The following is a 13,249-nucleotide window of genomic DNA, read 5'->3' on the forward strand; positions in this document are numbered from 1 at the left end:
ATTGTTCTGTTGCAAGCTACACTTGAGATCATTTGAGAGGAAGACTATAAATAGCCTACTGTAAATTATTGTCAATAGGCTTTTTCAATTAATCCACTTCTCAAGTAAGATTTTTAAGCAAATGCATAATTTATAACAGAATGTGCAAATTAACATCAATACTCTGAAAACGATTGCTGGGTAATTAGCCTACAGAAAGCCCTACATGGAAACTCACCTTCTCACAACTTTCTGCTACTCAAGTAGTTGCCAACATTCCTTGTTGCCAAAACAACACGAATTTGAACAGGAATACTGCAAACTGAATTTATCTGAAGACATGTTTTATTCTTTAATATCTAAAGGAAGAGTGTAGTTCGAAGTCGTTAATGAGTCAGAGATTACAGTCCAATTGTTGGCTCCTCACTCTGAATGAGCGGCTCGAGCGCAGCAGCAGCAGTGTGGGATACGCCTGCACTGCAAGAAGTGACGTACTTCAAGCTCGAGCGCTCGTTCTTGTCTGAAAGAATACTTACAGCAGTGAGGTAATACGAATGACAGACAATGGATGGAGTTGGCAATACAGCACAGAACTTTTAAAAATGAAATCTTGCCCGACACCCACCTATGACCGTGCACTGGTAATGTTATCAAGCTATTTGATATTTACAGACGGGCAGCCAGGTTCGACTTTCCCTTCCTTGGTATTTTATCGGTGTCAAGGCAAACGGCAGACACCCATCTTGTGTTTTTTGCATAAAAAATACCCACAAAAATAAGATTTTTACCACAATTAACTGATTTTCGGTCAAAAGTAAAATATTGTATCAGGTATTATGAATAAAATAGTATAATTGCATTTAAATGTTTCTGTTCACTGTCAGGTAAAGTCTATATCTGGGCTCAGAGTAACAATAGTTAAGCTGCCTGAACTGAATGGTCTGTACCCAGTAATTTCCTGAGCAATTCAACTAAAGATAAACCCTGTTCTCAGTCATAAAACCAAGAGAAAGAAAGAAACTGCATTTCATCCTATAAATAATTTCCCTGTGGTGGGGATCTACTGTATGAGAGGGGTAGGGAAGTTCCAAATGGCACCCTATTCCCTATTTAGTGCACTACATCAGAGTCACTATTTCCCTACACTATACAGTATAGACAATAAGGAGCCATTTGGGACTCAAGAGTACATTATCATATGTGTTTTCAGGTAACATATTGTAGGAAAGTGTTTGAAGCATCCTCTCTATGGTTCACAGATCTTCATATTGCGTAAGGCTAAATCTTTATGGGGCTAAAGGGATTCATTTTGACCACAGATCAATAGGGGTTAAGGCTGAGAGACTGAAATATTTTCATCAAAGTTTGAAGAAGTGGAAGAACAATTGATTGTCCACAAATTGGGTCAACTGAATCCAGCAAATTGGGCAAGAGAATTATAATTCCATGGACAATATTGCCAGATATTAGATTTAGTAGAGACACTAGAACCTGTGAAAGTTTGACATATGTGTAAATTACACATTTGTCTAAAAACATAATTTATATGTTCTGTCAATACAGCAATTGTTCGACCAAGAAATGTGCATATAGTTTTATTGCAGCCTCAGACAATTTGGTGTCCCAAATGGCACCTTATTCCCTACTTAGTGCACTACTTTTGACCAGGACCCATAGACAATGACAGAGCAGAGCCACTCAGTGGGTATAATGGCAGTGCTGTCTGATAGACACTTTTTCTGTGTCAGTGATGTAGAGCCACACTGATACAATATTCCCATTGCTATTTCTGCACCTTATAGAAAAACAACATAAATCACAGACTTTTGTCATCTCATCACCTATTCAGTCAAGTGGACTGTACTGTATACATACATTGATATAGCCTACAGTACTTACTCTTAATCAGAGACACCATAGCCATAGCTGATGCTGTATATAAGAGCAATAAATTAGGAAGCTTTTCAAAGGGAGATGAATGCATGCTGTCAATTTCTTCCAACCTCAAGACAATTTCAAATGAGGATCTTGGTGAGAACTGTATAGTACACCATAGAGGACCTACTATATCCTCACAAGGTTTGGTCTCAGATTGAACTGTTCTTCATCAACACATACAATTTGTGTCTATTTGGCCCACATCTAAGGAAGGTTAATGATGATCCCTGACTGTCAGATATAATTTGTTGTAATGTTGGACAGTGAATAATAGAATGTGGTTAAACATGTACTAATATAGTTAGGCTGTGTCATGCCTTGGTCTGTGTGATCCCCTGGATAAAGCTCTTTTGGAAGTAAGTAAGTAAGATTATACAGTATGTAGTAGTATAGTACAGTATGTGGTAGTGCAGTATGTGGTAGTGCAGTACAGTATGTAGTAGTACAGTACAGTATGTGGTAGTACAGTACAGCATGTGGTAGTACAGTATGTGGTATTACAGTACAGTATGTGGTAGTACAGTATGTGGTAGTACAGCACAGTATGTAGTAGTACAGTATGTGGTAGTACAGTACAGCATGTTGTAGTACACTACAGCATGTAGTAGTACAGTATAGTGTGTTGTAGTACAGTACAGTATGTGGTAGTACAGTATGTTGTAGTACAGTATGTGGTAGTACAGTATGTAGTAGTACAGTACAGTATGTTGTAGTACAGTACAGTATGTAGTAGTACAGGACAGTATGTGGTAGTACAGTACAGTATGTGGTTGTACAGTACAGTATGTTGTAGTACAGTACAGTATGTGGTAGTGCAGTACAGTATGTTGTAGTACAGTATGTAGTAGTACAGTATGTGGTAGTACAGTACAGTATGTTGTAGTACAGTACAGTATGTAGTAGTACAGTATGTGGTAGTACAGTTCAGTATGTGGTAGTACATTATGTAGTAGTACAGCACAGTATGTAGTAGTACAGTACAGTATGTGGTAGTACAGTACAGCATGTATCAGTACAGTATGTGGTAGTACAGTACATAGTAGTACAGTATGTAGTAGTACAGTACAGTATGTTGTAGTACACTACAGCATGTAGTAGTACAGTATAGTGTGTTGTAGTACAGTACAGTATGTGGTAGTACAGTATGTAGTAGTACAGTATGTAGTAGTACAGCACAGTATGTAGTAGTACAGTACAGTATGTTGTAGTACAGTACAGTATGTAGTAGTACAGTACAGTATGTGGTAGTACAGTACAGTATGTGGTTGTACAGTATGTTGTAGTACAGCACAGTATGTAGTAGTACAGTATGTTGTAGTACACTACAGCATGTAGTAGTACAGTACAGTATGTGGTAGTACAGTACAGTATGTGGTTGTACAGTACAGTATGTTGTAGTACAGTACAGTATGTGGTAGTGCAGTACAGTATGTGGTAGTACAGTACAGTATGTTGTAGTACAGTACAGTATGTAGTAGTACAGTATGTAGTAGTACAGTTCAGTATGTGGTAGTACAGTATGTGGTAGGACAGTATGTAGTAGTACAGCACAGTATGTGGTAGTACAGTACAGTATGTTGTAGTACAGTACAGTATGTAGTAGTACAGTATGTGGTAGTACAGTTCAGTATGTGGTAGTACATTATGTAGTAGTACAGCACAGTATGTAGTAGTACAGTACAGTATGTGGTAGTACAGTACAGCATGTATCAGTACAGTACATAGTAGTACAGTATGTAGTAGTACAGTACAGTATGTTGTAGTACACTACAGCATGTAGTAGTACAGTATAGTGTGTGGTAGTACAGTATGTAGTAGTACAGTATGTAGTAGTACAGTACAGTATGTGGTTGTACAGTATGTAGTAGTACAGCACAGTATGTAGTAGTACAGTATGTTGTAGTACATTACAGCATGTAGTAGTACAGTACAGTATGTTGTAGTACAGTACAGTATGTGGTAGTGCAGTACAGTATGTTGTAGTACAGTATAGTATGTAGTAGTACAGTATGTAGTAGTACAGTACAGTATGTTGTAGTACACTACAGTAGTACAGTATGTGGTAGTACAGTACAGTATGTGGTTGTACAGTACAGTATGTTGTAGTACAGTACAGTATGTGGTAGTGCAGTACAGTATGTGGTAGTACAGTACAGTATGTAGTAGTACAGTACAGTATGTAGTAGTACAGTATGTAGTAGTACAGTACAGTATGTTGTAGTACACTACAGCATGTAGTAGTACAGTACAGTATGTGGTAGTACAGTATGTAGTAGTACAGTATGTAGTAGTACAGCACAGTATGTAGTAGTACAGTACAGTATGTTGTAGTACAGTACAGTATGTGGTAGTACAGTACAGTATGTGGTTGTACAGTATGTAGTAGTACAGCACAGTATGTAGTAGTACAGTATGTTGTAGTACAGTTACAGCATGTAGTAGTACAGTACAGTATGTTGTAGTACAGTACAGTATGTGGTAGTGCAGTACAGTATGTTGTAGTACAGTACAGTATGTGGTAGTGCAGTACAGTATGTGGTAGTACAGTACAGTATGTAGTAGTACAGTACAGTATGTAGTAGTACAGTATGTAGTAGTACACTACAGCATGTAGTAGTACAGTATAGTGTGTTGTAGTACAGTACAGTATGTGGTAGTACAGTATGTAGTAGTACAGTATGTAGTAGTACAGCACAGTATGTAGTAGTACAGTACAGTATGTTGTAGTACAGTACAGTATGTGGTAGTACAGTACAGTATGTGGTTGTACAGTATGTAGTAGTACAGCACAGTATGTAGTAGTACAGTATGTTGTAGTACACTACAGCATGTAGTAGTACAGTACAGTATGTTGTAGTACAGTACAGTATGTGGTAGTGCAGTACAGTATGTTGTAGTACAGTATAGTATGTAGTAGTACAGTACAGTATGTTGTAGTACAGTACAGTATGTAGTAGTACAGTATGTGGTAGTGCAGTACAGTATGTTGTAGTACAGTACAGTATGTAGTAGTACAGTACAGTATGTGGTAGTACAGTACAGTATGTAGTAGTACAGTACAGTATGTGGTAGTACAGTACAGTATGTGGTTGTACAGTATGTAGTAGTACAGCACAGTATGTAGTAGTACAGTACAGTATGTGGTAGTACAGTATAGTATGTAGTAGTACAGTACAGTATGTGGTAGTACAGTACAGTATGTTGTAGTACAGTACAGTATGTTGTAGTACAGTACAGTATGTAGTAGTACAGTATGTGGTAGTACAGTACAGTATGTAGTAGTACAGTACAGTATGTGGTAGTACAGTACAGTATGTGGTAGTACAGTACAGTATGTAGTAGTACAGTACAGTATGTAGTAGTACAGTACAGTATGTGGTAGTACAGTACAGTATGTAGTAGTACAGTACAGTATGTGGTAGTACAGTACAGTATGTTGTAGTACAGTACAGTATGTGGTAGTACAGTACAGTATGTAGTAGTACAGTACAGTATGTGGTAGTACAGTACAGTATGTTGTAGTACAGTACAGTATGCTGTAGTACAGTACAGTATGTGGTAGTACAGTACAGTATGTTGTAGTACAGTACAGTATGTTGTAGTACAGTACAGTATGTGGTAGTACAGTACAGTATGTTGTAGTACAGTACAGTATGTTGTAGTACAGTACAGTATGTTGTAGTACAGTACAGTATGTGGTAGTACAGTACAGTATGTTGTAGTACAGTACAGTATGTGGTAGTACAGTACAGTATGTGGTAGTACAGTACAGTATGTAGTAGTACAGTACAGTATGTGGTAGTACAGTACAGTATGTTGTAGTACAGTACAGTATGTAGTAGTACAGTACAGTATGTGGTAGTACAGTACAGTATGTGGTAGTACAGTACAGTATGTTGTAGTACAGTACAGTATGTGGTAGTACAGTACAGTATGTGGTAGTACAGTACAGTATGTTGTAGTACAGTACAGTATGTGGTAGTACAGTACAGTATGTTGTAGTACAGTACAGTATGTTGTAGTACAGTACAGTATGTGGTAGTACAGTACAGTATGTTGTAGTACAGTACAGTATGTGGTAGTACAGTACAGTACAGTATGTTGTAGTACAGTACAGTATGTGGTAGTACAGTATGTGGTATGACAGTATGTAGTAGTACAGCACAGTATGTAGTAGTACAGTACAGTATGTGGTAGTACAGTACAGCATGTATCAGTACAGTATGTGGTAGTACACTACAGCATGTAGTAGTACAGTACAGTATGTGGTTGTACAGTACAGTATGTTGTAGTACAGTACAGTATGTAGTAGTACAGTACAGTATGTGGTTGTACAGTACAGTATGTTGTAGTACAGTACAGTATGTGGTAGTGCAGTACAGTATGTGGTAGTGCAGTACAGTATGTGGTAGTACAGTACAGTATGTTGTAGTACAGTACAGTATGTAGTAGTACAGTACAGTATGTGGTAGTGCAGTACAGTATGTTGTAGTACAGTATGTTGTAGTACAGTATGTTGTAGTACAGTACAGTATGTAGTAGTACAGTACAGTATGTGGTAGTGCAGTACAGTATGTTGTAGTACAGTACAGTATGTAGTAGTGCAGTACAGTATGTTGTAGTACAGTACAGTATGTAGTAGTACAGTACAGTATGTGGTAGTACAGTACAGTATGTGGTAGTACAGTATGTAGTAGTACAGTACAGTATGTAGTAGTACAGTACAGTATGTGGTAGTACAGTACAGTATGTAGTAGTACAGTATGTGGTAGTACAGTACAGTATGTAGTAGTACAGTACAGTATGTGGTAGTACAGTACAGTATGTTGTAGTACAGTACAGTATGTGGTAGTACAGTATAGTATGTAGTAGTACAGTACAGTATGTGGTAGTACAGTACAGTATGTTGTAGTACAGTACAGTATGTGGTAGTACAGTACAGTATGTAGTAGTACAGTACAGTATGTGGTAGTACAGTACAGTATGTTGTAGAGGCGTTTCCCTTTGCATTGCTCAAATCAAGAGTACAATTCTAACATGAGAATAAATGTTTCAATTCATTAATATAAAATTACAAAGTGATATCCCATGTTTATCCTCTTAGAATACATTTTCGATTGCAACTTTTAGTCAGAAGCAAAAGCCCAAATAGGTCATACAAATTGTGTTGTTATCTCTTCTCCTGTATAATTACCTCTGGATGTGTTAGAGCTGTCATGTATCACCTCCCGTCATGAAAAGCATGATACATATTTTAAATAATTCCTGTGGGAAAGTTTTGCTCTTCTGATGAAATTAGGATTATTTATTAAATGAGAAAATTGCCCCATACAGTCTATCCACATTTTTTTTCACAGGAAGACAGGCTGATAAAATAATAACGTGATACTTCTTTCTCTGAAGAAAGTAATTCCCAGTCCCTCCAGTGAGAAGTATGTATGTTAGCCAGGTACTAGACTATATCTGCTGTTCTTGTAAAAACACAATGGCAGTTTCACATTGCTATGCACCCTGGGGCACCTCACATGATAGGGAGTTCTGTGCACATATCTTACTCCATGAGTGACAGTCACACAGCAGTTCAAGGCAATATCAGCCCAACCCATTCCAGGGAACACAGGTAAGGATGCTCTGTGCTTTAGGCAATACTATCTTTCACATTGAAAACTGAAACCCACACCAGAATATGTTTTTCCCCTCTAGGTGTCTCATTGACCCATTCTTACGGAATAGTATCCTGGGTCTGGAACACAGAATGTAATGTTATATCTATTATTGCTGAGACACCCATCAAATAGGGAAGGTGGAGAGACAGGTGGTAGAGAATTCTGTCAGAGGAGAGACATGTCCAGGCAGGGTTCACAAGACCTGCTTGGTCTATCAGGCTTGTCATTTCATTTACTGCCTCAAAGGCTAATGGATATGATGAAGAAATACACCATTCTGTACAGTAGCCTGTTGTTTCAATATGCTGTGTGTTGTTGTCATTACAGATAAAGATATATAGTTAGGAGAACCTTACTGAGCATGTTTACAAAGACACGACAGTACATCAAGTAGTAAATAAGCAGTTTCTGTTTCCTGTGTAACATCAATATGAGTAACATCAATATTGCTGCTACACCTGTGCCTGCAACCTCTCTGCACCTCTCTGTATCAGTGCTGGCTGATACATATTACCCCATCATTTTGGAACGTTTTGCAAATCACTAAGTTGTAGTTAAAGAAGCCTGGCTAAGAGAACAACAACAACATCACTTACGGTTGTATAACTGCCTTAATTTTGCTGGATCCCAGGAAAAGTAGCAGCGGCCTTGGCAGCAGCTAATGGGGATCCATAATAAATACAAATACAGTATATTTATGTAGACTTCAGAATCATATCCACATTACTGAATAAAAATGTAAAAAACACATTGAAGCATAATGAATTTAATCAAATTAAAGCATAATAAACACTAATTGTTATTAGGCTAACTGGTCTTCAATATACTGTTATTATGAAAAAGTATCTCTCAAAAGTATTTCAAACTTTTATATGCCTACATCAATCTCAGAAACCCTGGGCGCCGGAGTCACAGTCCATTATGCTGCTCCCTCCAGGCAGTCAGACGATCCTGTCAGATTGCTGCCTCTTCCCCTCTATGACACTGTTCTGAGTGGGCTGATGGGCTGGCATGAGGCCTGGTTTGATGACTTCCCATCTTCAGCTCCATTGAGCTTTGTGCTCTCCACATCTCCTGGGAACTGTGGGATATCTGAGCTGCACACATCTATAGCGAGGCCATCTTTATGCGGCCACTACTGTAGTCACCAACCCTACTTCTTCACAACATGAGGCTCATAGCTGTGGAATGACAGCAGATGTCCTCCCTTTCTCCCTGGATGCACTGACAACCACAAACATGCTGTCTTTGACTTTCAATGCCCTCCCTCTCACAGAGAATCTTACGTCTGTCATGACAAAACATTGAAATGAGGGAACAACTGAGTGTAAATGGCTTGTGACAGACTTGTGTGTGGGATTTAACTTGGTATACTGGAATCCAAATAAGATTAGGGCTTCCCCCTGGGACCATCTAATTCTATTTTCTCCTAATGCCATGTGACATTGTTTTAATAAGTCACCTCTTAGTCCTGTTTGTAATTAACCTAAGCCGCAAATCATCTTCTGAGCTGGTTAAAGGGTCTTAGTCTAACTAGCTTTGGGCCGGTAAAGGCCAGCTGGACATCTCTCCTAGCTGTTCACAGGGCTCTATACCAGTGCTCTATCCCTGGATTAAAGAGAGGCCAGTAGATCAGAACATAGATCAGAACATGTTCCACTGTTCTTCAGTGTTAACTCTGTGAGCCGCCTGGGAGAATACATGTTTGACATTTTAGCTCAATTTGTATGGTTAGTCTCATCAAATGTTGACAAGTGTTCAGCAATATGCTTCAATGAGAACAGAAAGAAAACATGCTAAAACATTCTGTTTAGGATAACTGATTGGACATGACACAGTATAAGAAAAGCTTAGGTTGTTATCTTGAGATAGGTCTTCAGAAACTGAAGTACTGGATTCATTTAAAGAATGCATTCTTATGCACGCCAATCGTTCTGTGGTTATCTTTCCTTTGCATGACATCTTATCCTTACTTTACCCATTCAACGTATGCAGATAACAAATGCTTCAACTAGGGTTAATTGTTTCAGATAAAAATTGAGGGCTAAATGATATATCGAAATCATTAACATAATTTTTTTTATCGTGTACAATTGTTACAATTACTATTACTCCATAGCATTTTTTCTCTTGGCAATTTTAGCTTGCTTCAAGAGAAGAGGAGGAGAGGCCTGTAGAGATGGACAGAGATTGGCAACATGATTACATAATTATTTGATTTTTTAAGTGCTGTGGATTGAAAAAATAAGATCAGTCTGTGATTTAGATTAGTCCCAGCGAGTATGACTTTTTTATCTTGTAAAATGTGTGCTTGGGGCACATTTTGATGATGTGGACCAATCAGTGAACCACCAAGCACTGTTTAGTTTTAGTTCAAGGTATTACAGTATGGTAAGGAAATGATTAACTGATCTTCTGATAACAAAATACACATTGGGGCAAAACATACTGGAAACAATTGTCATTAGATAAATGAGTCTCAGGTGGGGGTTGGACAGTCAACATTCTCCCTCTTCATCACTGGGGATTCACAGAGATAAAGGTGTGAGAGAGAGAGAGAGAGAGAGAGAGAGAGAGAGAGAGAGTGAGAAAAAGAGAGAGAGAGAAAAAGAGTGAGAGAGAAAGAGAGAGCAAGACTGGGAGAGAGAGAGAGACGGACCTGTCACTGTCAGCATGTCAGGACTGTGAGGACGTATGAGAACTAACCACATTGACATTTTTAGGAATGATAGGACATCATCATTTATCGGAGTGTACACAATGACAAATGTCCTCCAGTGAGATTCCTAAGACTGTGTTGTCATGACAGATCTACAGTAACTTCTCCTCCTCATGTAGTCTTCATCTGATGGAATGAACAATGAGGAGCAGATGGGTTGTACAGCGTGGTAACTGGATGGCCTGGGGTGACAGACAAACCCTCCATCAAGTACACTGCAAACTCACATTAGTGTTAGACTCCCAGAGGTAAATATGTAACAAGGTGGTGAGGGTTCTTGCTGAGTGAAGTGAACTTCCAAAGACTTCTATGACAAAATAGTGGTTCAGTCTGTTGAATAAAATACTCTACTGTGGAGATCAGTTCTGTCAGTCACAGCCAAGTTCTGAGAGACATCTAATTGATGGAGGTTGTATGGCTTGTGGAGGTTTTCTAACTTAAACATGAACTTACACACCGCAGGTGACCGCTTTAATAACAACATGTGAGTGTGAGAGATTAAAGAGCCACTGAACACACCGATTGGTGCATGTGATTTCAGTCTTGGAAGTGTTTCCTGACTGATTCCGCGTTTGGTTAATGATGTTTGTCCCCCATAAGACACCGTAGACGCGGAAGCCTATCTCACTTCTTCAAAATCCCAAAAATTATGTTTTAGTTGCATAATTTTACATCTAAGGTGTTTGGTGCAGTATTTCTCAAGTAAAAAAATGTGTGACGTTTTGTCTTGTGCAAACAAAGTTGGAGCTGCTGTCTTATGCCAGTGGTCACCAACCTTTTCTGTGTCAAGATCACTTTCTGAGATCTATCACTCAGATTTTAAAACCTCTTGAAACTAGGGGGCACTATTTTTATTTTTTGAAAATTAACGTTCCCAAAGTAAACCGCCTATTTCTCAGGACCAGATGCTAGAATATGCATATAATTGACAGCTTAGGATAGAAAACACTCTAAAGTTTCCAAAACTGTCAAAATATTGTCTGTGAGTATAACATAACTGATATTGCAGGCGAAAGCCTAAGAAAAATCCAATCAGGAAGTGACTCGTGTTTTGAAACCGTTGTGTTCCTATGCACCCCTATTGGCCACTGAAAGGGATATCAACCAGATTCCTTTTTCTACGTATTCCCTAAGGTGTCTACAGCGTAGTTTCACGCCTTTATGTTGAAGAATGAGCGTAAACGACTACATTCCGTAAGTGTCCAGCTGAGGGCTCTCAGAGTGATTCTTGCGTAAAAGACAGAGGTAGTCATTTTTCCTCTCGCTCCTACTGAAAAGCCAATTATATTAATGATATATTATCGAATAGATATTTGAAAAACACCTTGAGGATTGATTATAAAAACGTTTGCCATGTTTCTGTCGATATTATAGATATAATTATTTAAAAAATTCGGCTTTGTCGTGATCGCTATTTCCGGTCGATTTCTCAACATAACGTGACAAACAAATGGAGGGATTTTGGGTATAAAAATAATCTTTATGGAACAAAAGTAACATTTGCTGTCTAACTGGGAGTCTCGTCAGTGAAAACATCCGAAGATCATCAAAGGTAAATGGTTCATTTGATTGCTTTTCTGATTTTCGTGACCAAGCTTCCTGCTGCTAGCTGGACATAATGCTATGCTAGGCTATCGATAAACTTATAAAAACGCTTGTCTTGCTTTGGCTGTAAAGCATAATTTCAAAATCTGAGATGACAGGGTGATTAACAAAAGGCTAATCTGTGTTTCACTATATTTCACTTGTGATTTCATGAATATGAATATTTTCGAGTAATATTTTTTGACCGTTGATGACAATTCTCCCGGATCCGGGATGGGTAGTTCCAAAAGGTTAAAAAAAACGTACGCCTATGCAACATTAACCAATTAAAAACAGTTTGTAGCAATGAGGTTTGTGCAGTAGGCTATTGGCCCAATACATTATCACTGCATATTGGCTATGCTTGAATTGCCATGCCAATGTTATTCTTCTCAGACCATTTTGAAATTATATTGAAAAAATGTTGGTATATAATATATACATAATATATAATTTGTTGTATTACTTGTGAGGTACAGCTGAGTGAAAGTAATAATTTGCTTATTTTTTGTATTACTGGACTGATGGCCTGGATCTGATGGTCAGTTTGAGAGGAGGGAGGGAGAAGCGGTGAGGCTGCCTCTCACGCCCTCTACTGACAAAAGGGGACGCAGTCTTCCAGCCAATGGCGAAACTCAAGTCGCACTGCCTCATGCACCAATTCATGTTGTTACTTCTATGACCAGAGAAAGTGAAATATTCCTAAAAAAGACAAGCCGCTAATAATAACAACGCAAGCTTATGGGAACACTTTGCTGTAGTCTTTCATTGCAGCTGCAGTGCTGGTTGTAGGGTGAGTGGAAGTAGGGAGAATGCACATTTTATGGCTTATAAAAGTGTTGAACAAAGTGTTGACAGTGCTGAATAACAACTTAAACATGAACTTACACATAAAAACAGCCGCTCTTTGCTGTATTCGCTGAATATCTCTCTATTCATGGATTTAAACGTTTTTAAATCTCACAGTATCAACTTTGCTGTGTGTTCGAGGCTTCTTTTTACAGTCAATGGCTTGAGGAAACTGTGCAGACATGGTGATCTGAGCTATCTGTACTTGCTCCCTGGGCCTGCCGGGTAGGCGGAGTTCTACCTTCAGACACATTTTTAAATGGTTCAAAATGGGAACACTGCCTTCCCGGCATTAGGGCAGCTGAATCAGGTGCACCTACCACCAACAGTGCGGAACAAATAAAAAAATAGGATTGCAAGGTTTTATCGTTGGGTTTTTTAAATAAATGTTTGGTGATGGCCTAGGAATGCCTTGGACTTCAAGCAGTTGGTGACTAATGGTCTATGCTATCGGATAGAGAGCAGTCACTGCAGTTGTTCACCCCATGTTAGTGGGCAAATGGACATTGTCAAA

This window comes from Oncorhynchus tshawytscha, linkage group LG08, assembly GCF_018296145.1.
Source record: "Oncorhynchus tshawytscha isolate Ot180627B linkage group LG08, Otsh_v2.0, whole genome shotgun sequence".
Lineage (NCBI taxonomy): Eukaryota > Metazoa > Chordata > Actinopteri > Salmoniformes > Salmonidae > Oncorhynchus > Oncorhynchus tshawytscha.